This window comes from Phacochoerus africanus, chromosome 5 (genome assembly GCF_016906955.1).
Source record: "Phacochoerus africanus isolate WHEZ1 chromosome 5, ROS_Pafr_v1, whole genome shotgun sequence".
Taxonomy (NCBI): Eukaryota; Metazoa; Chordata; class Mammalia; order Artiodactyla; family Suidae; genus Phacochoerus; species Phacochoerus africanus.
In genome coordinates this window covers 107,974,833-108,002,269 of record NC_062548.1, presented here as the reverse complement: position 1 = coordinate 108,002,269, position 27,437 = coordinate 107,974,833, and the positions used below count along the sequence as shown (strand labels likewise).

General features: G+C 41.8%; 1 protein-coding gene across 2 annotated transcripts in view; it reads left to right on the top strand.

Annotated features, from left to right (window-relative positions):
* Positions 1 to 4,711: 4,711 nt before the first annotated feature.
* Positions 4,712 to 27,437, top strand: part of VIT (vitrin) — a 114,142-nt gene continuing 91,416 nt past the window's right edge. The window contains exons 1-2 of one of the 2 annotated variants that reach the window (XM_047782286.1): positions 4,952 to 4,976; positions 10,649 to 10,707. The gene's annotated coding sequence lies outside the window, so the exon portion shown is untranslated. Of the gene's footprint in view, positions 4,977 to 10,648; positions 10,708 to 27,437 lie in introns of both variants that reach the window. The other variant, XM_047782287.1, reaches the window with a different exon arrangement.

Sequence of the window (27,437 nt, the reverse complement as noted above, 5' to 3'; positions counted from 1 at the left end):
AGAGGGTTGAGTTAATTCTCAGCAGTAGCATCACGGTCCATACAAGGATCCACGACTTTTGCTTTAATGTCTTTTTTATTCCATTCCATCCCAGTTACTCTTCACTCTCATTCCCTTTCTTCATAGGCAAGCATTCTCAAATATTTGTAATCATTCATTTAGTTAACACTTTTTATATGAATCCCTATTATGTGTTAGTTCAAAGGGCTAGGAATACATCAGTGGAAAAACATAATAAAAAAAAATACTGCCTTCTGGGAGGCTACATTCTAGTAAGGGATGCATAATGAAAAGTTAAGTAGTAAATATTATTAAAGAGTGGTAAGTACTATGGGAAAATAAAGAAGAGGAAGAGGAAACGCTGGGGCCTAGGGCTATTATAAAGGTAGCCAGTGGATGTTCCCTTGTGGCACAGGTCACAACTGCAGCAAGGTTTCAATCCCTGGCCTGGGGAACTTCCACATGCCATGAGCACAGCCAAACAAAACAAAACAAAACATAAGGTGGCCAAGTAAGGCCTGACTTAAGAGGTGACATCTGAACAAAGACAGGAAGAAGATGAGCATGTAAGCCATGCAGATACCCCAGAAAAGCCCTTAGGAACAGCAAGTACAAGGCTCTGCAGTACCATGGGTCTGGTATACATTCACTCATATATATTCTTGCAAAATGTACATTGTTGTTTTATGTGTTTATATGTCAATTTTCACAATTCTATTTGCAATAATCCGGGTTCTCCGGAGAAATAGAAGCAATAGGAGGTATACATAGAGAATTAAAAAATAGAGCGAATAGAGAGTTAAAAATAAGATATAGATGGGGACATGGATATAGATACACTGTAAGAAACTGGCTAACGGAGTTCCTGTTGTGGCTCAGTGGTTAACAAATCCAACTAGGAATCACGAGGTTGTGGGTTTGATCCCTGCCTCACTCAGTGGGTTAAGGATCCAGCATTGCCGTGAGCTGTGGTGTAGGCCTGGTCCCATGTTGCTCTAGCTCTGGTGTAGGCCAGAGTCTATAGCTCCGATTAGGCCCCTGGCCTGGGAACCTCCACATGCCACGGGTGCAGCCCTAGAAAAGACAAAAAAAAAAAAGAAAAGAGAGAGAGAGATTGGCTAACATGGTTGTGAAGGCTGAGAAGTCCAAGATCTGCAGTCAGCAGCCTGGATCCCTGGAGAGCTGATGGTATAGTCTACTCCAAGTTCAAGTCCAAAGGCAAAAGAAAACCAATGTCCCAACTTGAAGACAGAGAGGCAAAGAAAGAATTCTTTCTTACTCAGGCTTTTATTCTATTCAGTCCGTTAATAGATTGGAAGAGGGCCACCCATGGGTGGTGGTGGTGGGGTAATCTGGTTTACTAGGAAAGTCTACTGATTCCGATGCTAATCTCATCCAGAAGCATCCTTATAGACACACCCAGAAATAATGTTTAACCTAATATCTGGGCACCTGGTGGACCCATCAAGTTGACACATAAAATTAACCATCGCAGTATTGTATTATGCTTCTCATTCTGTTTCTCACTTTGCCTCAGTACAATGTTTTGAAGATCAATAGTAGAGGCAGATAGAATTCTGAGATGGCCTCCATGATCTCTGCCCTGGGGCATGATGTTGTCATGTTATGTGGCAAAGCAATATTGCAGATATAATTACAGTGACTAATCAGTTGACATTAAGACAAGAAGATCAGCAGAAACGAATCTGACTAGGATTCATGAGGATGTGGGTTCAATCCCTGGCCACCCTCAGTAGGTTAAGGATCCAGCATTGCCATGAACTGTGGTATAGGTTGCAGATGCAGCTCAGATCTAGTGTTGCTGTGGCTGTGCTGTAGGTCAGGGTTTTAGCTGCAATTTGACCCCTAGCCTGAGAAGCTCCATATGCCTCAGGTGCAGCCCTACAAAGACAAAAAATGAAAAAAAAAAAAAAAAAAGACAAGACGAGGATCCCAGTGGGCCTAATCTAATCACATGAGCCCTTTAAAAGCAGTTTTCCCTGGCTTCTTACAACAGAGAAAGTCAGAGAGATCTCAAGCATGAAAACCATCCCACACATCATGACTGGTTTAAAGAGGACAGAGCCATGCAATGAGGAGTCAGGTGACCCCTACTAGTTAAGAGCAGCCCCCTGGATGACAGCCAGCAAGAAAACAGGAACCTCAGTTCTAGGACTCACAAGGAACTGAATTCTGCCAACAACCTGATTTAGTGGATTCTTTCCCAAAGCGTCTAGATAAGAACCCAGTCCTGGTGACACTTTGATTTCAGCCCTGTGAGACCCTGAGCAGAGAACCCAGTCACACCAGGCCTGAACTTCTCAACTACAGAAATGCAAGATAATAAATGGTGCTGTTTTAAGAAACCAAATGTGCGGTAATTTGTTACACAGCAATAGAATCAATACAGGAGTGTTGATGTACATTTTATTTGTTTAAAAAAACACACATAAGAGTTCTGCTGTGGTGCAGTAGGTTAAGAATCTGACTGCAGCAGCTCAGGTTGCTGCAGAAGTATGGGTTCTATTCCCGGCCTGGCGAAGTGGGTTAAAAGGATCCAGCATTGCCACAGCTGATAGGTCACAGCTGTGGCTTAGATTCAATCCCTGGCCCAGGAACTTCCATATGCCAAGGGTGCAGCCATAAAATTAAAACAAACAAACAAAAAAGCCTCACCTAGTGGTCACTTCACACAAAGGAAGATTCCAAGAACTTTACAGGTATGAATTCCTTTCATTGTCATAACTAGGAGATATAGGTTTTACTATTTTTTCCAGATTTTACAGATGAAGAAACTAAGAAAGAGAGAAATTAGGTTACTTGCCAAATGGCAGGTGCCAAAACCAACAGTCAAACCTAGGTGATCTGGAGTGGGGATGGATGTTCAAACCCCACATCTGGTTCTTTGCTTCCAGCTGCATGGTATTTCTTCCTGTGCATCTGCCACACTTTACTCCACATTCTCTAGGGATGGATTTCTCGTGGCCCTTGCAAGAAGATTATCAAAGAATATCCTACGAGGCGCTTCACTGGCTCTAGGGTACACATATAGTGTGACTGAATACTTCTGGAGGGCTCTAGAATAACCACATCTGTTCACACCATCAGCAGCCCATCAGGGCCACCATATGTCCACCGTGGGCATCTTCCAGCTTTCCAATTCTGGCCAATCTGATGAAAAGCGATATTTCACTGTTTATTTTAAAGGAGAATGTCTCTCTCTTTCTCTTTTTTTTTTTTTAATACTATTTTTAAAAATTGTGGTGAACATGTATAACAAGAATTTTGCCATTTTAACCATTTTAAAGTTAATTCATTAGCATTAATTACATCCATAATGGTGTGCAATCATAATTATGTATTTCCAAAATCTTTCGCTGCTTTTCAATCTGCATTTCACTTTAAGTATCTCTTCACAAGCTTTCAGTACATTTACATTTGACTCTGCCCTATTTACCATTAGAAGACAAGTTAAACTAATGAATCAAAAGAAGCTCTACATCCTAACAGCACATTTTGTCAGAGTCAGACAGCCTTGATTGAATTTGAGGCTTATATCTAGCATGGAAGTAATAGTACTGACCCCTCTAGGTCCTTCTAAGTGTTAAATGAGTTGATAGATGTGGAGGGGCTTATCACCCTTTCTAGCATAAGTATCACAAAAATGGCAATTAGTGTTGTTATTATTGACCTTAATAGTACTATTATTAATTATGCTTGGGCCAGCATTTCATTCAAACCTCCCCTGACTCAAAGGGTGGGACAGGCCGTCCTCCCTATGGCAGCACCACCCTGACCACTAATGGATCTCGGCTCAGGATTTTGTGGAGAAAAAAACCAGGACTGAGAAATAATTTAAATGCAGAACCAAATGGAAGGGGGAAAAGATTCAAACATAATCTTAAGTAAGGAGCAGTCCCCGGGGCTGCTTGCTAATGGGGAAGCTTCTCTTCCTTGGGTGGGGCTGGATGAGCCCAGAGCCCGCAGGCAGAGGATGGGCCCTGTGCTCCCTCCAGCCCTGCTGGAAGGAAGCAGCTCTGTCATACCGATAAACATCTGAATCTCAAGGACTGCCAGATGTACTTTTTTATGGTCTGTTTTTAAGATGCTGTGATACGCTAATGTATGTTTTAGGTCTGAATCCCTTCAATTTAATTGATGACACTAATATGTAAATCACTAAATCCGGCAGATTTCACTTATAATGTGAGCTATCCATCATTAGTGTTTTGAAACAGGAGCCAGGTTTTGCTTCCCACTGTTATTATCTTGTGTCCTGTTCCGGCAGCATAGTCGAGAGTCATTCCATTCTTGCCAAAATGCAGAAAGGACCGAAGTGAACTAAACCCAAAAAATAGCTTTACCGTGGAGGAAAAGTATTTTTACTCCAAAAGTGAGAGTCCAGTAGAATCAGTTCGGTAGTGTTTACACAGTTTTCTTTCTTTATGCAGTTTAATCCAGCTGTCTGCTAGCATTTGAAAAAGAAAGAGAAAATTTAACTACTCTGCTTAGGGCAATTTTAAAGTGTATTTTAAATCTTCCATATTATCTATGTGCTTCTTTATTACATTTAAGAATTCCTAATTGTAGAATTTGCTTACTGAAATTGTGTACTTTGGGCTAGAAAAGAATATTTAGAAATCCTTAAAAAAAAAAAAAGGCAAGTGGGAGTGGAAATTTGAAAGAGGACCGCCTAATTCAGCACTAAAAACCAGTGTGAGAAGCAGTGTGTGTGAGTGTGTGTGTGTGTGTGTGTGTGTGTGTGTGTGTGGTGTAAATGTGCTTTTCAAAGTGCTGAGAGGTTGATGGGAATGTTTGATTAGCTTCTCTCAGAAGAGAAAAGGTGCTTGGACTTCTTGTTTCTTCTTTAGAATAATTTGGATGGGATTTGTGATGCAGAACAGCTTAAGGAAAAAAGAATATCCATTCAGTGTGGTGGAAAATTTTTGAAAAAAAATTTGCTTTCTTCAAACAAGGTATGTCTAATGAATTACTAACCTATATAGTTTGCTTTCCGCTCCTTGTTATGAATACATGAAAATGTATTTATGATTTAGAAACTAGAATACATCCCTTGACCAAGTAATGAGTCTGTGCAAAATTTTGGTCTCAGGAGAATTGAGATCAGATTGGGTGGTAATTGACATCCTTGAAAACTAATATATATCTATATATATATATCTCAACTATAAATAAATAGTGCTGAGACAAGATTAGAACAAGATTTTTGCTGTAGCTTTAAAGCAACTTAAATGTGGTTAAATAAGTTGAAAGGTATTACGCTTGTGCAGAACTTTAAAGTACATTTAAGTCTATTACCTTGTTCTTGTTTATCACTTACTTCCTACATGGAATGCAACAGCAACATAACAAACTGTTTATTGCAATGTATGAAAAGCAGAAATGGGCACTTGTATGTGAAATTAAAACAGAAACGATTTAGTATAGATCTATACTTCTCTCTATTCAGACAGATCTCAGAGGAATGTGGCTAGATGTGCATTTCTGTATCTTGTTTACACTGGAAGTGTTTCCTTAGTCTGAATGCTTCTTAAACTGATAAGCCCAAGTAAGGGCTGGCATTGTTAAGTCTACTATTGTAGCCCAAATTTGCACAGGGAAACAGGATACCAAATCTCTTTTAATCATGATTTGTGTTAAACCAGTATAAACATGAAATAACTGCCTTGAGCTCAGGTTAAACAGAGAGGATAAAATTGAATAATTAGACTCAATGATTTGCTCCTAACAACCCACGGCATCTTTGCCGTCCCCAAATCGAGAGTGGAATTCAAGATTTTCTTTGGATTTATTGTAAATATAAAACCAGGCATTCTTGGCCATGGTGGTTATGCCAAAATGGGAGCACTAAGAAAATAGCATTTTGCCATTACGTTGTGTTGCAATAAATTTGGAAGTTTCGGTGGTAAAGTTCTGAGGTGGTTTTTCCCTCCGTCTCTTGAAAGATGAAAACAGCCTGCAGCAAGGCAAGATCAAATACTATTTGTTTGTGTATTTTCTCTGTTGTATGTGTGAGCTTCAAGCAGCAGCTACTCCGCCCATAGGAAAGCTGGAAGTGTCTGTCTTTTATTTATTGAATTAAAATACCCTCTTTTGTAAAAGGGCTTTCGACAAAGAATTGCAAGACGACAAGGGCTGCATTTTTAATTGCAATATGCTAGTTTCCCAGAGTAAGCTTCATTTAAATATATCTTATACCTCCCCACTGAAAGGAAATACGTTAGGAACTTTGGAAATGCTTAATATCTATCCTGACATAGCGTTTACTTTATGAATAGCGTTTAGAAGATCTAATTATCTTTTTTGCCAAGTTGCTGATCACATGAAGAATAGTTTCTTTCAGAGAAAATACACTGGGTTTGAGAATGGTTTATGAATAGCATCAAGAGAACAAAAATGCTTGCGCTGTTCTACTCTATAATTCCTCTAAGACATACTGTATATGGGAAAGCAGTGCCGTCCAGACTCAGGTCCCAAGCCAAGAGTCTTAAATTGCAGTAACAGCTCTGCCCACTACCTAGCCATGCTACCTCAGGAAAGGTGTGTAACAGCTTTTGACTTGTGTTTCCTCATCTGAAAAACAGAAAGAGCAATGCCTGTGTACACCCCTTCCCAGGATGGTCTTGAGGTTCAATAGCGATTCTCAGTTTTAAAAGGGTTTTGAAATGTAAAAAGTTCTAAAGAAATAGAATCGTTTTTCCCACATATTCCTAAAAAAAAAAAAAAAAAAAAAAAACAAAAGATGCATGGGAAGGAATGACTGGTTGTAAAATAAATGTTTCGTGGCCTCCAGGATGTCCCCATTATCCATGCCCATGTGTGTCACTTCTCTTCTCTTTGCTAATTTGGAGGCATGAGCCAGGTATCAAGAGCAGTGGGTACAGGACAGAGCACACAGGCCAATCTGTCAGTGGAAGGGCTTTCTAGCTGTGTGACCTTGGGGAGGTTACTCAACATCTCTGTTTCTGCATTTCTTCACAAATGAAATGAAGAAGTTGGATAAGAGAGTTTCTAAGTTTTCCCTCTAATCTTATGGTTCTATGCTCTCAACAGACCAATGTCACTGGTAAGACTCTCCATACACTACAAAATCAAAACAGGGTCATGGAACCTATGGTATGCTTAAAATGTTTATGTGTACCTAAGACTGTAAATATGTACAAAATTGAAAAGTAACATAATTTTTATGTTAACATAAAAATAGTTGTGTGTATATACATATATATGTGTGTATGCATATTTATACATATCTATCATATCTATTTATATCTATTTATATCTATTTATATATATATTTATATATATTATATATCATATCTATTTATACATATATATACATATATATATATACATATCTATTTATACGTATCTATCCGTAGTATACTGAGAACAGTGTGATTCAAGTGGTAAGACAGACTTCCTTCAGTTCTATGGTATATCTCTATGCCTCTATAACCTCAAGTGGAGATAATGTCAAATATCCAAAGTTAAGGCAAGGCCAAGGCTAAGCAGCCTTCCTAGGCCATGGATCCTGCAGGCAGGCAGGAGGCTCTGCCACTTTTTAAATGTGTTAACTTTGGCAATTTTGTAAACCCTCTGGGCCTCAGGTTTCTCATCTGTAAAAAGGGTCTTTCATTAGTGGTTACCTCACAGAGTTGTGGCAAAAAGCTTCAAGTGGTGCCTGGTACAACTGTCAGTACCCAAATGTTAGCAAGTAATTTTTTATCGTATGGGACTGGAATGAAGGAATCAGGTCAGCTGTGAAACATTATTTGCAATCCTCTTCAAACTTTTAAACATCAATATGTTGGATGTAGGAAACAAATACATATGTGGAACTATGGGATATGAATGTAATTATTAGAAATTCGTTGCCATCTCTTTATCCAGAGAATCTGAGCTAATCAATCCATCAGTGAGAGAGCAACTTCTGTGATGTTTGTATTTTGAGAAGCCCCAAACGTCCCCCTCTGGCTGCCTAAACACGTGTCTGCCCGTGGTTTGCAGAAGGCGGTAAAATTCCTGGCTTCCTGAACACACATATGGTGAGAGAGAGAAGTGCAAAGGGAACTTGCTGGCTTTTATGGGCATGAAATTCTCTCGTGCAAGTGGCAGTGAGCAGCTTCAGCTCCTGCAGAGAATGGAGTAAGAAGGGAGTGATAGACCAGAGTGATAGAGCAGGGCAAATCTAGGCTACCCATCAGAAATGTCTTTTTGATAGCGCCTGTTCTTACATTTGAATTAAGGCACAGGAATGCACACAGACAGCCAGAGCCCTGACTCCTACACTGGCCTACACTGCCGGGCTCCCTTGCAATTAGCCCTCCAGCTGTGCACCTGCACCCCACCAACCCAACTCCCACTGCCAGACTCTACTGCTGTGTGCAACCTGTGGTGAGACCCTGCAGCCACAGGAGTGCATGCTGACAGCCAGGGGCCCCACAGCTGCTAGGGCACCCAAAGTTAGTCCCAGCCCTTAACGCTGACCCTGGCGCTCACCCCTACATGTATGTCTGCAACTGGTCCCACAGTGGAACGGTTACCGCCAGCTCCAGTCACCACTTCTACCTGACCTGAAGGCACCACTGAGGACCCCAACAGCCTTTGCAGCTACTGTGGATCTGACACAGTTCTCTCCAGGGACCACAATGTTGACACTGTGACTTAAGCTGTCAAGCTATCACACCTCTTTGGACCTGAAGCTAACACAAGCCACCATACTTGACCCTACAGCACTTGACCTGGGTCACAGCACGTTCCAGTGTGCCCCCTCCCGCTGGGGAAGATCTTTCCTTACAGACGTCAGTCCCTGATGTCTGAGAGAGGTGATTGCTTCTTCAAACAAGTAGGCATCACACAAAGCTATGTAGCATCAGAGAAACAGGATGCCACCAAGAAAAATACAGTAAAACTTCAGTAACTGACCCCAAAGAAATGGAGACACATGAACGGCTTGACAAATAATTCAAAATAATTCTAAAGATGTTCAGAGAGCCACAAGAGAACACAGGTAAATATCCTAACCAAGTCAGGAGAAGAAAAATCAGTCCAACGAAGAGATTAAAAAAAAAAAATGAAACATTAAAAAGAACCAATTGGAAGTTTCAATTAAAGAAAGATACACACACACAAACAAATTTAAGTCAGTCTAAGATCATCTAGGTGAATTCCTGTTTATAGACCAGGAGGTGAAGGGCCAACATTGTTTTCACAGTAGGGCAAAGACAATTTTAGCTTTGTTGATCACATTTTCCTATGGTTACCTCATCCCCAAAACAGTTGTGGATACTGGGTTCAGAATTTGTTTTTAATCAACTCGAAAATGTTTCCGCTTCAACAGACAGCAAACCTTAAAGAAACCCTGAGAGACTGCCCCTCGGAAGGAAATGCTCTCGCTGCCTGGGAAGAGCACAGAGCAGGCCCCAGGCAGGCGACGCTCTGAGGTGAGGCCCATAAAAGCTGCACATCGTGCTGCAACCTGCAAAAGGCAAATCCTGCCCAGGGCAGATGTTGTGACTGGGCTGGAATCCAGGTCTCATTCCTCCAGTGCTTACACCCTGTGGGGAAGGGTGAACTGGGATGACAGATGCCAAAATCCTTCCTCAGTCAAATCCACAAGCCAGGGTCTTGAAATAACCACCCCCCCCCCCCAAAAAAAAATATGCATTCGGTTTAGATTCAAGGTGTTTGATTCTGGTCTTAGCATTTTAAATAATACTTAAGCTTACTTCTGCTTCATTATCACTTCGTGAGATCCTTTTTTCAATTCTTAAGAATGCTAGGTATCATTCCTGCAGTCATCTAGGAGGTTTTCATGAGAATGGGCTAATGATCCCTACAAATCTCTGAGCAAAGAAGGAACAAAACTACAGAACTGTTCCCCTTCAGGGGCCATAGAAAAATTTAGCCCAAGGCTAGTCATAAAGTCATGGTTCCTTCACCAAGAATCCTAAAATCAAGTTATGGCTAATCCTAGCATAATCTTACTGAGAGAGATTTAACTGGTTGCTTCACCGCTGTTAAAGTCCTAAAGTCTGAATGGGTCATGTTTTGCAAGAGGATGGTTATAAGAATGATGATGATGATATTGTTATCATGATAAATCACCACTCCAACAATAATAATAATAATTATTGCCAACACTTACAAAGTTAGTTTTAGGTACCAGGCACTGTTCTAAGCCCTTTTCATATATTAACTCATTTAATCCTAAGAGCTACTACAGCAGATGAGTTGTTATGATTCCCATTACACAGATAAGAAAACTGAGGCACAGAGAAGGAAGTTGTCCAGGCTCACCCAGCCACTAAATGATGGAGCTCAACTTCAAACCCAAGCAGGATATTTTCAGAGATGACGTTCTTAACCCACCAGGCAACAATTACACATGCTCCTGGTTTTTCTATCACTGCACAAAATCAACCTTTGCCATCCCTGAAAATATCATTTTCAAGCCCAGTCATATTTCTAAAAAAAAAAAAATCACTCCTCCTTGAGGTATAGACTCCCCAGGAATACCGATGGAAGGGAGTGGAGACAAGGAAGTCACAGGAGAAGGCTGTCAGGAAGAGAGGTTTTTATTTCTGTCATTCTTGAATAATTGCCTGACTTAAGAATCACTTTTCAGGTGTGTTGCGAAGACCTGACTCTGAGGGGGAAGGCCAAGGAGCTGACCTCATTATCAAGGTCTGTGAGTAGCCAACCCCCAAAAGGCGTTCTTTAACTTCCCGCTAGGGTTAGGTTGGCAGCGAGTCGCAGAAAGACTCATACTGCCTTAAGCCTCAGACTACTTCAGAAAATCACTTTCCTTGATAAGGGTCTCCACATGGACAAGACTCTAGTAAAAATTTCTCAAATTCTTTCCCTTAGCAAGAAAAAAGCTAAAGTTTTGTGTGGACATGTGGTGAAAATTCATAAAAATCACCCTTAAGGCTATAGAGAGAAGGAATTCTGAGCCTGCCTTCTTTCTCCTCAGAAACAAAAAGAAAAGAAAATCGATTCCTTTGGGGGAAACCAATGGATCGTTTCCAAGGGATCAGGTCAATGGCATCTCAATGCAAAGGGCATTCCTTCCTCTGGGCTCCTTTGTACCCCAGACAGAAAACATGCTTTGGACATAAAGGTACAAGCTAGCTTGCCAGGGCTGGATTCACTTTTATTATATACCGTGAGTAGATCGGAACGGTTAAAGGAATCTGGGAAAGCAGAGATACTCAATGATAGCAAAGCAAGTATGCATTGGGCCACCGCCCTGTGCCACCCACCATTCTATGTGCTTGGGAAGAATCATGAGCAGAATAGTCTCCATTCTCCTAGAGCTGCCAGTTTGGGACCACACAACTAACAAACACACATATGAGATCTGGCGGTGAAATGGGCTGCGAAAAACTTAAGTAGGATAAGGGGGCTGGACAGAGCAGTGATAGTTTGCATTGGGTGAGTAGATAAATGTCTGAGTAAGGGACATTTAAATGGAGGGAGAGGTGACGGAAGCCAGGGAGCAATCCACGTGGATACCTGGGGGAAGAGCGAATGCAAAGGCCCTGAGGTAGGACCATGCCTGGGAGGCCGAATGAGGAAGAAAAGAGGTGAGATCTGGGGTATGCTTCGGAAAGCAGAGACAGAGGGCACCATCCTAACACTCCTCTGGATTTCCCCTAGACGCCCCCAGTGTTCACTCACACGCTATCTGTGGACAGTTTCAGCCTCTGCCAGGGACGAAATCTGAGTAGGTCCTTTAATATTGCAGACCACACTCAGAGTTCCCTGGTGGCACAGAGGGTTAAGGACCTGGCATGGTCACTACTGTGGCTCTGGTTACAGCTATGGCGCGGGTTTGATCCCTAGCCCAGGAACTCCCAAATGCTAGGGCTGTAGCCAAAAACAAAAAGAGCATGCTCATATTACACCCCCAAATAAGCTCAGTTTAGTCATTAATATGGAGGTAAGACCCAGGTAATACTTAAAAACTTAAAAAGAGCATCCACAGTTTCACTGCCCACCCCAGTCTTGCTTTCTGCCATGGGGAAGGGGCATGACTGTATTCTCTCCTTCTCTGCTTTGCACCTTTACCTCTCTTCCCCTTGGCTGCTAATGGCAGTCTCTTCCTACCCAGAACTGAAGAGGACACAGAGAGGAAAGAAAAAGGTAACTGGTTGTTACTGTTCCCTTGGGCTTGGCAGGAGTGTACAGGGGTTTCTTGTCCCCATGGAAGCATTGCCATGGGTTCTTCAGAGATGCCCCCCACTTTGCTGGGGACCCCTCACCTGCAGTTCCCAGGTGTCATTACATATGAGTCTGCTCTGGCTGGGGATTTACAGTTCCTCCCTCAGCCTCTGAACAACTGGCAGCTGACCTCCAGCTGCTGAGCCCTCCCGGTACGAGGCTTGGGCAGGACCTAAAGCAACCATGGGCTGACTCTCACTCAGGGAGTCTTATTTCCACGAGCTATTCACTGTCCTATCTTAATCAGGAGTCAAACATCAGTCCTCTGTGCCCTCAAGCTTGAGGCACAGAACCAATCGGTCATTTTAACCAGGGTCACAGGGCGTCCAAGCTGGACTTCTCAAGGAAGTAACCAAGAACCAGGACCTCCAGCTGTTTGCCTCCCTCCAGACAACGCAAGTGGTTGTAGAAACGGAGCAAGTCGTTGGAGGAAACGTTGTTGGCATTCTCCCCCTTCCTCTCCCTCCCCAGATGCAGAAGGGGAGTCGGTGGTGTCCCCACTCCCACCCACGTCAGGCAATGGTGAGAGAAGCCTCAAGAACTTCGGAGCACGGAAGGAGTTGGCACTTCATTCAGCTGAAACTAAGACAAAGGATGATCCTATTTTAACATCCCGTTACACAGCCAATTACAATACTCTCAAATGTTTATTTAGATGGGTGTGTTATGCCTGGTTAAACTTAAAAATATGCCTGGTGCATCACTTTACCCTAAATAACATTTGGGAGAGAGGAAGCTGTGTATGAGTTCAGGCCCAAGTATGACTCAAAAAAAAAAAAAAACCAAACTTTAAAAAAACTAAGACAATTTTATCACACAATTGTATGTATTTCACAGCGTGCATCTTAACTATTATCAACAGAGTTTTTCCAAAGAGCTTTGGATAGACTGTCAAGACAAAAAGGAAGGTGAAACCATCTTACAGAGTGGTAAAACGGGAGAGTGGTAAAAACGTTGGAGGCCTGGAATGGAATTCTGGTTCTGCTACATATTCTCTCTATGACTTATAGCTTACTAGAATTGGACCGCTTACTCAAGTTCTGAGCCTCAATTTCCTACCCTGGAAAATGGGCACGAAAATACTTACATGATAGGATCACCACTTTAAATAAAACCACACGAGTGCCGTGTGTAGCAGTTGAGCTTTCAACAAATGATAGCTGTTACTGTTGGAAGGGACTCTAAACTTCGAAGACTTTCCTTGAAGAGGAACAAAGGACCAATCCCACCTCATGCAACAGGCCACTAGACAGCTCAGCTGCAACGAGCAGGAGGGACTTGGAGGGGTTCGAAGGCTTCACCCAAGCTGGGAGCTGCCCGAGAGGCCTCTAGATCCCAAGGCTACATGGCTCCCTTTGGAGAGCTGGGTCTCCTGCTTCTAAAGGACTCCCTTTCTGCTGGCCCCCGCCAATTTCTGGGGCTTAATCCTCCACAGCCCTGGACAGCTGGGCCGCAGTCACCGCCCTCGTCTTCCCTGGCCTGCGGTTGCTGGGATTGAGGAATGCACTCTGACCCACAGCCCACGCCGGCCTCTCCGCCTCGGGGGGAGAGCTGAGATGAACCCCCTCTTTACCGAGAGGCCGATGGGCAGACCCTGTGGGTCTTGCAGACACACCCTCATCTTCCTTCCTACCTCAGCGGGAAGGCTGTGCCAGACTTGAAAATGTTTTTCTGGGCCTCAGAATTGAAGGCAGCCCAAAAAGCACAGAGCGTCCAGGCCAGCTGAGGCTCTGGGGATCACAGCTGGACTGAACCAAGTACCCAGCTCCAGACTCACAGTGGCCGGCCCCTTGGCAACCACAAACTTCAGAGCCCGAGTCCCTGGGAGGAGGCAGGGCTGATCCACGGTGTCAAACACATTAGGTAAAGAGGCTTCTGATGAGAGAAATGCATCTCCCAAAGCTTCCAGGAGAATCTTTTAAACCAAGGACGGTTTCCAGAGTAACTAAGAGGGGCAGTCAGGGTCCACCTGGTTTTGAGATCCTCTCCCCTCCCCCGACTTATGGCTCCTCACCCTCCCTTCCATTACGGAGGATAAATAACTCTTGGAAGGAGTTCTTTAGAGCTCATTTGGGGGCAGGCCTGCAAACTAGTATTTTTTGCCACTGGCAATATAAGATCTAAACTACCACTTCAGAAACGTAATTACTGTTTGCAGTCTCACTAGAAATCACTATTGGTCGAAGCCTTTGTGGATGTGGTAAGCATTACCATATGTCAGGTTCTTAATGAGGTACAAAAGGAGGGTCTGAAACACACGCCCCAGAAAGGCTTTCTCTCCTGGCTTTTGTGACATGTCGGAACAGGCCACATGGATCAATGAACCTAATGGCACAGGCGTATATCCCTCATCAAACACGTGCACCAGCTCTTTTTAATCTACTCCCCTGCCCAGCAATGAATAGCTTTGCCTAAGGATTTGCCCTGACTGATGTCATGATCAACAGTCATCCTGGAGAAAGGGATCCTGAGTAGTTCACCCTTGAGTCCTCCAAAAAAATGACCTATAACATTTATGGAAAAGTTCCTAGATTGGAACATCAATAAGCATAAGATGCTGATACATACACTGAAAAATAGATATTCTGGAGTTCCCGTCGTGGCGCAGTGGTTAACGAACCCGACTAGGAATCATGAGGTTGCGGGTTCGGTCCCTGCCCTTGCTCAGTGGGTTAACGATCCGGCGTTGCCGTGAGCTGTGGTGTAGGTTGCAGATGCGGCTCGGATCCCGCGTTGCTGTGGCTCTGGCGTAGGCTGGTGGCTACAGCTCCGATTTGACCCCTAGCCGGGGAACCTCCATATGCCGCGGGAGCGGCCCAAGAAATAGCAACAACAACAACAACAACAACAAAATAGATATTCTTATAAATCAGAGTTTCTCAACCTTGACATTATCAGGATGTCGGGCCAGATAATTCTTTGTTGTGGGGACTGTCCCATGTGCACAGAAGGTTCAGCAGCATCCCTGGCCTCTACCCACTAGATGTCATAGTATCTCCCATCCCAAGTTATAACCAAAAATGTTTTCAAACATCGATGTGTCCTTCCTGGGGGGGGGGGGGCAAAATCACCTCGGCTTTTGAACCATGGTCCTAAGTACATTCGGAACTCCACAGGGACATTCTGACGGCAGGACCAAAAGGTCTCCCTCTCCCATTTTGTCCTGCCAGCGCATCCCAGGCACACAGGCTGGTTTCCCTTTCTCAGGGGCTGGCCCAGGTCATGGGATTCCTTGCTTCCCAGAGCCTGGCTCTAGAGTTGGATAAGGCTTCTCTAGAGTTGCCTGCTTCAAGGCTACTACAAGGCCAGCACAGGTGGCCTTTTCATTTTACCTGTCATTTCCCTCCCAATCATTCCAGGGAAACAGGACACAACTAAACAATAAGCATGAAAAACATGTTGATCAAAGACTCAGGGACAGAAACCAGCTCAAACTGGCTGGAATAAAAGGACCCAGAAACATCTATGTCTTGTACCTAAGGCCAGGCCTAGCTGGGCCTCCTTCAGCCTGGAAATGGGACCTGGGAAGTGGCCAGGAGCTAAAGCATCTGCCCACTCTGGTTCTCCCATGACCACACAATTTCTTTCCTCCATCTCTTCCCTGCCTTCAGCTTAGCTCCCAGTTTTCAAGGACCTGATTTCCAAAGTCCCAAGAAAGATCTTGATTGGCCTGTTTTTTTTTTTTAATTTATTTATTTTGCTTTTTAGGGCCACACCCATGGCATATGGAAATTCCTGGGCTAGGAAATCAAATCAGAGCTGCAGCTGCCAGGCTACAGCATAGCCACAGCAACGTGAGATATGTACGAGCCGTGAGATCTGCAACATATATCACAGCTCACGGCAACTCCAGATCCTTAAGCCACTGAGCGAGGCCAGGGATCAAACACTCATCCTCATGGGTACTAGTCAGATTCATTTCCACTGCACTATAATGGCAACTCCTAAGTTTTTTTGTTTGTTTGTTTTTGCCAGATCATAAGCTTCTGACTATGGGTCCCTTACTTTTAGCAAGTGTTAGCATCTGAGCCACTTACTTCAAGGGTTTTGTGAAATTATAGATGTAACCACTCTTTTAAAAGTGAAAGACATATATAAATGAGTAAAATAATGTTATAATAACAATTATATTAATAATTTTATATTATTATATAATAAATTATAGAATAGCTTGGAATTTATAGAAACAGTCACATGAGGAACTTGATATAGTAAAAAGAGCACAAGACTAAAATAGAGCAGATCTGAGCTGTGTGCCCTTAGGCAAGTCACTTCACTGCTCTGAATTATGGGAATAGCAATGTCCATCTACTGCCTCAAGAGGTTCTTAGGTGGTTCAGATGAGAGAATTATTGAGAAAACATGCTGCAGATTCTGATGTAAACCTATATAATTACAGACTACCCTAGTTGAATCCACTGTATGGACAGGCACTGTGAGTTAGAAAGCAGTCAGGAATAATCTTTCAGGGGCAAGCCCAACTGAAAGGGAATTTATTTTCTCACATAATAGGTGGTCCATAGGAGGGCCCAGCCTTAAGCACGAGACAGAGCTCCAGCTCCATTTCTCCATGATTCACTCCTTTTTGTGCTGGCTTTTTCCTCACACTAACTTGCCTCATGGTCACAACATGGCTGCCAGCATATCTGAAACATCCTGCTCTCTTGTTCGTTTCCTCCAAAAGAGGCAACCTTGCCCTGAAAAACATAAGATTAAATGTTTTCTTTTCTGTCTATCCTCAGAACACAGCCCTATATACCTATATACCTTAGGACATAGCCCACCCTCGACCACATGATCCATTGGAGAGGGCCCTAGGTGGACAGGGTCAAGGCTGTGGTCCCAAAGTGGTCACAAGTAAGGCGAAATAAATATATATATATGTTCTTGGTATAGACTTGGAACCAGGAGCTAGGGATAGACCAGCTTCCTCTGAGCCCCCGGCTATATTTATTCCCTTCGCCAACTTGGGTTGTGTTATGAAGGAGGAAGTGGGGAAGTGGGTGCTCTGCCTAGGCAACCAACAGTCCAGAGAGTTTGGCTCAGGACACATCTTCAAGGAGGCTGGTGCATCTTTAGGAGCCAGCATATCAATAAAAGGCAAAAATTCCCTTGCCTTCCTAGCCTATTTGGCCTGCACTTTTCTTTTGCAATTTCTTATAGATAAAAGAAGGGAAGAATTGGAAAGAGAAGAAAAAAAGAGAAACCACAGTCCTTTCCAGCTCACTCTCTCTCTCCTTCTCAGAATCCTGGGGATTATAATAGTTACCACTGGTGTCATGGCAACAGGAAATGCAGTGTCATGGGCCTAGCCCAGAGGAATAGGATCTGTAGAAAGTTTTATATGCAGGTTGGGGCCACCTCCACGTTGTAAAGGCCCCTCTTAGTGACAGCCTTCCTTTTTCCATCTTCACCAGATCAACCCACAGCCACTGACAAATGGCCAAGGCTTTATATCAGGCAGAGATGAAGAAAGTAAGGCTGCAGATGTGGCCTCTCCCCATTCAGAGATGTCTGTCCTCAAGGGATTTTTGGCATTTAAAAACACAGCACAAGCCTCTCATAAGTATTAAATGTTCCCAAATGAACACTGGCTCTTCCTGCCTTGTGGACAAAGTGTATGTTAGATGCTCCCCCATGTAGCATTGTGGATCAGACAAACACTGGCATTACATAAATCCTACACATCAGCTAGGGCAGATTTGCTCCAACTGAGTGGCTCATGTAAGCCTCTGGGGGGCTTATTAAAAATGATGAATGCAAAAATAATTTTTAAGTCTTCCATGTCTCCCTATTGCCTAAAGAATCAGTTCCACATTCTTTAGGCATGACACTCAAGGCTGACATGGCCTCTTCTTTCCTCTCTAATAGTCTGATTCCTCACCCAGCCTGGCCCAGCAGTCCCCAGTTCCTGAAGCTCCTCTGTCCCCATGAGGATGACTGAGTGGACTGTGAAGAAGTCCACTGTCCTTCCCTCGCCATTGTTTTCCAACTTGCCAGTTAAACGAAATGAAGCCCCTTCCAATCCTCATGCCCTAGGCCTACTTAATCATCTACCCCTTCGCCACTGCCATATCCTTGACAGCAGAGGTTCTCGATTCTGGCTTCACGGGGAGTATTTTAAACCTGGGGAGCTTTAAAATAATATTGATTCCAACTCAGACCAAGTAAGTCATGATGCAGATGAGGGAGTGCACTTGCTTATTAGGAAACATCTATGGTAAGTAGTGATGTGAAATGCAAGGCCTCTGCATTCAGAATGCCTGGTTTGAATTCCAGCTCCTCTTCTTTCCTGCCTTGTGACCTTTGGGTGAAGTGCTTAACCACTGTGTGCCTCCAATTCCTTACCTTTCAAATGAAGGCAGAAATAGCCCCTACTTCTTCGGGTTCTTGTGAAGATTAAATGTGTTAATATATTACTCACACTTACTATGTGCTTGATGTTAGTTATCATAAGTATGCATTGGTTTCTTTCTAGAAGATCAAAGCAACTTGATGATAGGACCTGCACCTTCTTCCTCTCTGCCTAGCACAGGGTTCACACCCCAAATTTTTTTGCATGATTAAATGCATGCATGAATGAAAATGAACTTTGACCTTAGGAGATCAGGGAGAGTTAACATAGAATTGGCCCACGAGCGAACCTTAAAGATGGAAACATTTGAAAGAGGCAGATGAGGGGTGGTAACATATTCTAAATAAAACATTAGTAAGATCATGAGCCAAGGCACTGACATCCAGGGTGCAGAGGAAAGACCAAAAGTCTAGGGTCAAAGGAGAGGATTATAGAAAAGAATTGTAGTGAGATGGTTTAAAAGGTAAATTGGGCCATTTCAGACCTAATATTGTTAAGACATCAATACTATCTTAAGTAATCTATAGATTAAATGCAACATCAAAACATCAATGACTTTTTTTTTTTCGGCAGAAACAGAAAAAAACATAAAACATTTATATGGGATCTCAACACGCTTAAGGCATTTGGGCTTTACTCTTCACAGAACGAGTGGACTGTGAAGAAGAATTCTAAGAGAGTGAATGCACAGACCTGTGCTTTAGGAAGCTGGTCCTTTCCAACCAGAGGGAACGGTGACCTGGACCAAGAAAAGCAAGTACCAGGATTTCTGGCTGTGGTGCAGTGGGTTAAGAATCCGACTGCAGCAGCTCAGGTGCCTGTGGAGGTGTGGGTTCAATCCCTGGCCCACTTCAATGGGTTAAAGGATACTGTGACTCATATTCAATTCCCAGCCCAGCAACTTCCATATGCTGCAGGTGTGGCCATTAAAAAAAAAGAGAGAGAGAAGCAAGGAGCAAGTAGAGGGTTAGGAGATTGCTATAGCTTCTCATTGTTATCAGCACTATCTGTATATGTTGTCTTCTCAACAGATCATTTTATTAATTTCTGATTTACTAATATACACACACAGAGTAAATATTTAAATAGAACAAAACTGCATAACTCACTCCCAGCTCTGATGACCACTCACCCAGTTCTCTTTTCCCAGAGCAACTGCTGTTGTTGAAATAAAAAAAAATTAAAAGAGAGTACTATGAATAATTGTACACCAAAAAATTGGACAATCTAGATGAAATAGACAAAGTCTTAGAAACATAAAACCTACCAAGATTAAATTATGAAGGAATAGAAAATCTGAATAGACCAATAACTAGTAAGGAGAATGAATCAGTAATCAAAAATCTTGCAACAAGAAAAAGCCCTGGACCTGATGACTTCACTGGTGAATTCTATTAAACATTTAAAAAACAAACAAACAAAAAAAAAAAAACCTAACACCAATACTTCTCAAACTTTTCCTAGGAATTGAAAATGAGAGGGACACTTTTTAGGTTATTCTATGAGGCCAGCATTATCTGGATACCAAACTAAAAACACTATAAGAAAAGAAAACAAGTTTCCCATATCAGTACAGTATCCCTTATGAACATTGACGCAAAAAATCCTCAACAAAATATTAGCAAAATGAATTCACCAGCATATTAAGACAATTAAATACCATGACCAAGTGGGATTTATTCCTATAATGTAAGTAAGGATGGTCAAACACACAAAAATCAATTAATGTAATATACCATGTGATTAGAATGAAGGGGGAAAAAATCACGATTATTTCAATTGATGCCGAAAAAGTAACTGATAAAATTCAACACCATTTCATGGTGAAAAAAAAGAAAACTCAACAGGAAGTTCCCATGTGGAACAGTGGGTTAAGGATCTGGCGTTGCCACATCTGTGGTGCAGGCTGCAACTGTGGTGCAGGTTCAATCCCTGGCCTGGGAATGTTCACATGACATGGTTATGGCCAAAAAAGAAAAAAAGAAAAAAGAAAAAAAAAAAACCCAGAAACTCAACTAAGAGTAGAAGAAAACTACCTCAGAGTAATAGAAGCCACATATAAAAAATTCACAGTAAATCTCATACTCAATGGTAAAAGACTGAAAGCTTTTCCTCTACGATCAGGAAAAGGCAAGGACACCTGCTTTAATCACTTCAACATAATACTGGATGCTCAAGTCAGAGAAGTTAGACAAGAAAAAGAAATAAAAGATATCCAAACTAGAAAGGAAGAAATAAAATGACCTCGGTTTTCAGACAATATGACCTTATATAGAGAGAATTCTAAAGATTCCACAACAAAATTGTTAGAACTAGTAAATGAATTCAGCAAAGTAGCAGGATACAAAGTCACACACAAAGTCAGTTGCATTTATACACTAACAATGAACAAGCTGAAAAAGAAGAAAACATTTCCATTTACAGCAGCATTGAAAAGAATAAAATACTTAGGAATTAACTTAGCCAAGGAGGTGAAAGACTTGTACAATGAAAACTAAAAAATATTACTGAAATGGAGTTCCCATTGTGGCTCAGTGGTTAACAAATCCGACTAGGAACCACGAGGTTGCAGGTTCGATCCCTGGTCTCGCTCAGTGGGTTACGGATCTGGCGTTGCCGTGAGCTGTGGTGTGGGTCGCAGAGGCGGCTCAGATCCCACATTGCTGTGGCTCTGGCGTAGGCCGGCAGCTACAGCTCCGATTAGACCCCTAGCCTGGGAACCTCCACATGCCGCAGGAGTGGCCCTAGAAATGGCAAAAAGACAAAAAAAAAAAAAATTACTGAAAGAAACTAAAGGCAGCATAAATAAGTAGAAACAGGAATTCTCTTGTGGTGCAGTGGGTTAAGGATCTGGTGCTGTCTCTCTAGCAGCTTGGGTCACTGCGATGACACAGGTTTGACCCCCTGGCCTGGGAACTTCCACATGCTGTAGGCACAGCTGAAAAATAATAATAATAAACTACATAAATAAATAAGTAGAAACATACCCCATATTCATGGATTAGATGACCTAATACTGTTAAGATATCAATCTACAGATTCAGTACAATATCAAAATCCCAATGATATTTTTTGCAGAAAGAGAAAAAAAAATAAAAATTTTATATGGAATTTCAAAAGACCCCAAATAGCCAAAATAATCTTGAAAAAAAAGAGAGAGAGAGAAAGAGCTGGAGGACTCAGTTTCTGATCTAAAAAACTTATTAAGCTATATGGTAATCAAAACAGTGTGATACTAGCATAGATAAAAACATACTCACCAATGGAGCAGAATAGAGAACCTAAAAATTAATCCTACATATATAGCCAAATGGTTTTTTTCTAAGACCATTCAAAAGGCAGTCTCTTTAACAAACAGCACCAGGAAAAATTGATACCCACATGTAAAAGAAAGAAGTTGGATCCTTACCTAACACCACACACAAAAATTAACTCAAATGTATCAAAAATCTAAATGTAAGACCTAAAACTATAAAACTCTTAGAAGAAAACATAGTACAAAAGCTTTACAACATTGGATTTGGCAGCGGTTTCTTGGATATGACACCCAAAGGTATAAACAACAAAAGAAAAAATAGACAAATGGGATTTCAGGAAAACTTAAAAATTTTGTGCACCAGGAGTTCCTGTTGTGGTTCAGTGGTTACAAACCCAACTAGTATCCATGAGGATGCAGGTTCGATCCCTGGCCCCACTCAGTGGGTTAAGGATCCACCCTTGCCCAGAGCTGTGGTGTAGGTCATAGATGTGGCTCGGATCCCACGTTGCTATGACTGTGGTGTGGGCCGGCAGCTTCAGCTCCAATTTGACCCCTAGCCCGGGAAATTCCATATGCTGTGGGTATGGCCATAAAAATTAATTAATTAATTAATTAAAATTTTGTGCACCAAAAGATACTATGAACAGAGTAAAAAGGCAATGCATAAAATGGGAGAAAATATTTGCAAATTATAATTCTGATGAGGGATTAATATCTAGAATACATAATAAACTAATATTCAACAACAATTTTAAAAAACTGATTAAAAATTGGACAAAGGACTCAAATAGAAAATTCTTCATCTTTAGAAATATACAAAGGGCCAAGAAGCACTTGAAAAGATGCTCAATATCACTATGCATTAGGGAAATGCAAATCAAAACTACAATGAGATGCCATCTCATACCCATTAGGACGACTCATCGGAAAATAACAACTGTTAGGGAGGATATAGAAACGTTGGACCTTTGTGCAATTAAGCTAGTAAGGATGTAAAACGGTACAGCCACTCAGAAACAGCATGGCACTTCTTCAAGACAAATTAAGAATAGAATTACCATATAATCTAGCAATTACGTTTCCAGATACACACACAAAAGAATTGAAAGTAGGGTCTCAAAGAAATATTTGTACACCCATGTACATAGCAGCATTATTCACAAAAACTGAGACACAAAAGCAAGCCATGTGTCCATGAGCAAATAAATAGATGAGGAAAATGTGGCATATGCATACAATGGAATATTATTCAGCCTAAAAAAGGAACATTTCTAACATATGCTACAATCTGAAAGAACCTTAAGAACACTATGCTATTTGAAATCCGCCAAGCACAAAAAGAAAATGCTGTATGATTCCATTTATATGAGGTACATAGAAGAGTCAAAATCTTAGAGACAGAAGGTGAATGGTGGTTGCCAAGGGCCAGGGAAAGGGGAGAATGCAGAGGTGTCGTTTAGTGGGCAAAGAGTTTCAATTTTACAAGACAGAGTTCTCAAGATGGATATTGGTGATGATAGCATATAATAAATATATTGAATCCTGCTGAGTTGTACACTTAAAAATGGTTAAGAGCTAATTTTATGTTTCTGGGTTTTACCATAATTTTTTAAATTGGAGGAAAAAACACTGTGAAGAATCACAAATATATGTGGTGGTATTATTATTTATTATTATCAATAAATAATCGGCTTCTTTTCTAACTCTAGGCAACAAGACATCTAATTAAATTGCCTGGCTACTCCACTAATAATTATATATATTTTTATTTCACAATCAGCCTTCATCTGCTTCACCAGAACTTCATATTCAGGACTCTTTATATTACATCTCAGAGCACAATCCATACATTTAAGAATCAGTAATACAGTTTTGGAAATCCCTATTGTTCAATTTTGTTAGAACCCTGGTGAGAATATGAGATATTAAGGTTCCAACATTACTAGGCACCCACAGCTCCTTGACATTGAACTGCCTATAGAAACTAACAGTGCTAGTGGTCAGCCTCATGCCCAGTTTCTGGAATGACAGAGAGGGTTTGAATTTTTTTTTTTTCACACACTTCAAAAGGCGCATTTACATTTTAAATGTAGTAAGTAAATGAACCAAGCAAGGAAAGAAACTGAAGTGGTTTAAAAGAAAAAAAAAAAAAGCCTCAAAATACTCTGATTCCAAGAGACCAGAGTGATTCTGGTTGAGTTCCATTACTGATGAGTCAGCACTTAGTCAATATTTCCTCTGGGGTTAGAATATTTCCTGGAATCCTTTCTTTTTTTTTTTTTTTTAATCCATCCCTGTGTGTAAAGATCAGGTCTGTTGCGTCTTCTAAATTTGTAGGACAGGTCTGTGAATGCTTCTCTCTGCAATTCCATCCTCTCTTTTGGTTTCTTGGTTAACTATTAACAATGCTTATTGAAATGTAATCCATCTACCATAAACTACACCTTTGAGAGTGTACAATTCAGTAGTTTTTAAGTATTCACAGGTTGTCTTCCTTTTGTGTTGTGTTCCTTTATTTCCTAGAGAAAGGAAAGAACCCTAACTACTCACTTGTTGATTCAATATATATTCAATTATCAAGCACATAAAATCGCATAAATGTCCCTGCCCTCACGAAGCTTGCACTCCAGTGGAGAACACAAACAATAAACAAATACAATAAACAACATATAGAGTATGTCAGATAAGTGACTGGGGAAAAAATTGTAGGGAAAGCACAGGGCGTTCGAATTGATGGTGGAAGCGAGGGGATTATAATTTTAAATTGGGTGATTGGGGAAACTCTCAAGAGAGGATAGCATTTAAGCAAAGACTTGAAAGAAACAAGGGAGTAAATCATGTTCTGCTCTGGGAGAAGGGCAAGAAGGTAGAGTTAAGAATAAGTGCAGGAGTTCCCGTCATGGCACAGTGGTTAATAAATCCGACTAGGAACCATGAGGTCGCGGGTTCGGTCCCTGCCCTTGCTCAGTGGGTTAACGATCCAGCGTTGCCGTGAGCTGTGGTGTAGGTTGCAGACGCGGCTCGGATCCCGCGTTGCTGTGGCTCTGGCGTAGGCCGGTGGCTACACTCCGATTCGACCCCTAGCCTGGGAACCTCCATATGCCGCAGAAGCGGCCCAAAGAAATAGCAAAAAGACAAAAAAAAAAAAGGAATAAGTGCAGAGGCAGAGAAAACCATGACTCAAAAAGATACATGTACTCCAATGTTCATTGCAGCACTATATACAATAGCCAAGACATGGACATAACCTAAATGTCCATTGACAGAGGAGTGGATAAAGAACATGCGGTACATATACACAATGGAACATTACTCAGCCATTAAAAGGAATGAAATACTGGCATTTGCAGCAACATGGATGGACAAAGAAATTGTCATGCTAAGTGAAGTCAGTCTGACAGTGAGACACCAACATCAAATGCTATCACTGACATTTTAAATCTAAAAAAAGGACACAATGAACTTCTTTGCAGAACAGACACTGACTCTTAGACTTTGAAAAACTTAATGGCTTCCAGATGAGACTGGTTGGGGGGTGGGAGGGTGCACTGGGGGTTTGGGATGGAAATGCTATAAAATTTGGTTGTAACGATCCTTGTATAACTATAAATGTAAAAAAATTCATTGAGTAATAAAAAAAAAAGAATAAGTACAGAGGTGTGTTCTAGAAACAGCCTCAAAGCTGGTTGTGCCTAGAGCTTAGTAAGTGAGGAGGAGACTAGAAGGAAATGAGGTTGGAGGGGCCGACGGTGGCCAAATCTCGAGGGGTCCTGAGCCACATGCCAAGATTCTGCCTCTTATTCTAAATAAAGTAGAGAACCACAGAAGTTCTGATCTGAGGAATGCCATGAACCGACTTATTGTGACCAAGATCACGCTGGATGCTGCGTGGCCTTCGGATTGCGGGGGAAGGAAAAAGCCTAGTTAGGAGTCTAATTGCATTAAGCCAGGTGAAAGATGGCACAGCCTGGACCAAATGGCAATGGTTAAGGTGACGAGAAGTGGTCAGAGTCTGGATATATTATGAATGTAGTTCCAACAGGCTTGACTGATGGAAGAGATGTGGAATATGAGAGAAAGAGGAATCCAGAATGACTCCTGGACAAAATGTCCAATGCTGGATGGTAACAGCCAATTGGTGGAGCTAGATAGATGGGTCCGGGAGGGTAGCTTGATATACTGTATCTATCCAAACAAGAGAGTTAACTTTTTAGGCCTAAAAACATGTGAGTTGATCTGCAGCTTCTCAAATTAATAAAAGACCAAAAAAATGATTCGTCATTACACTCTTTACAAAATATGACTAGTTATTTAAATAACAAAGTGCTGATCATGTATATGACTATTTCTGTTTTGAAGATAAAGACCATTATTTGTCTATTACTTAGCCAGTGGTCAACTACCTTAATTGGGGGAAAAAAAAATTTTTAAAGGACACACCCATGGCATATGGAAGTTCCCGGGCCAGGGACTGAATCCAGGCCACAGCTGTGACCTACACGGTAGCTACAGCAATGCGGGATTCTTTAACCCACTGCACCAGGCCAAGGATCAAACCCCACCTCCACTGCGACCTGAGCCAATGCAGTTGGATTCTTAACCCACTGTGCCACAGTGGGAACTCTTTAATTGGGAAATTTAACACATTACAATTGTTGCTAGAATTGAGCAAAGGGATCAGTTCTGTCTAGGGTTACTTTTGCTGACTATTTATCGTTTGCAATAGTCTTTCATTTACCAATTTTATTTATGTTAATTGCATCAAGTTCTTGTAATACTATCCCAACAATAATCTAATGACTGCTTTTTGTTAATAAGTTCTGTGCAGCACTGAATCTAGATATTAAATATAAGTTTGCTAGGCCTAGCTAGTACCAGACTGTGTTCATCTCTTTCCAAGTCTCCATGCAATGACATTACATTGGTGGCTTCAAAATCAGCCATGGTAGGAGGATTTATGCCACAGAAATTAACAGACACTCTCTAAATCAGGGCTTTTTTTAAGACAGCAGGTTTCTCAGCACACCACTGGGCACAGCAGAGGATAGGTTTACAAATGCTTGCTAAAACCTAAAGGCCGCATAGCAGTGGCACTGGGGGAAGGGATGTTGTGGGAGCCATCTGCCCCAAAGAGGAGTGCTTTATCATCGACGGTGCTTACAATTGCTAGTTTATAAGGATAATTTAGAGCAGACCAACTTTGAACCTTGATGTTTTCTACAACGTTCTTCCTTATGGCCTAAGCTCAGAGCAGATTCGTCTACCTACTCCTACCTCCATGCGAATCCTATGCACTGCCTGGTCACCAGGGGTACAACGCTTTACCTTTCTAAGCCTATCTTCCTCATCTGCTCAATAGGAATCATAACCTGCCATGATGCTTACTGTGCAGATTCTAGACCATATGGAGTGCACAGTGTATGTTCAACTAATGGTGCTATGAGGAAACCTTCTAGGGTCTCCTTGTAGCTTTAAGAGAAGGGAAAATCCCTTATAGACCAACTGCACCTTCGTATCCACTGTGCTTTTCAACCTCTGAGCCTCTGTTGATGCTGTTTCCCCCAACTCCGACCCACT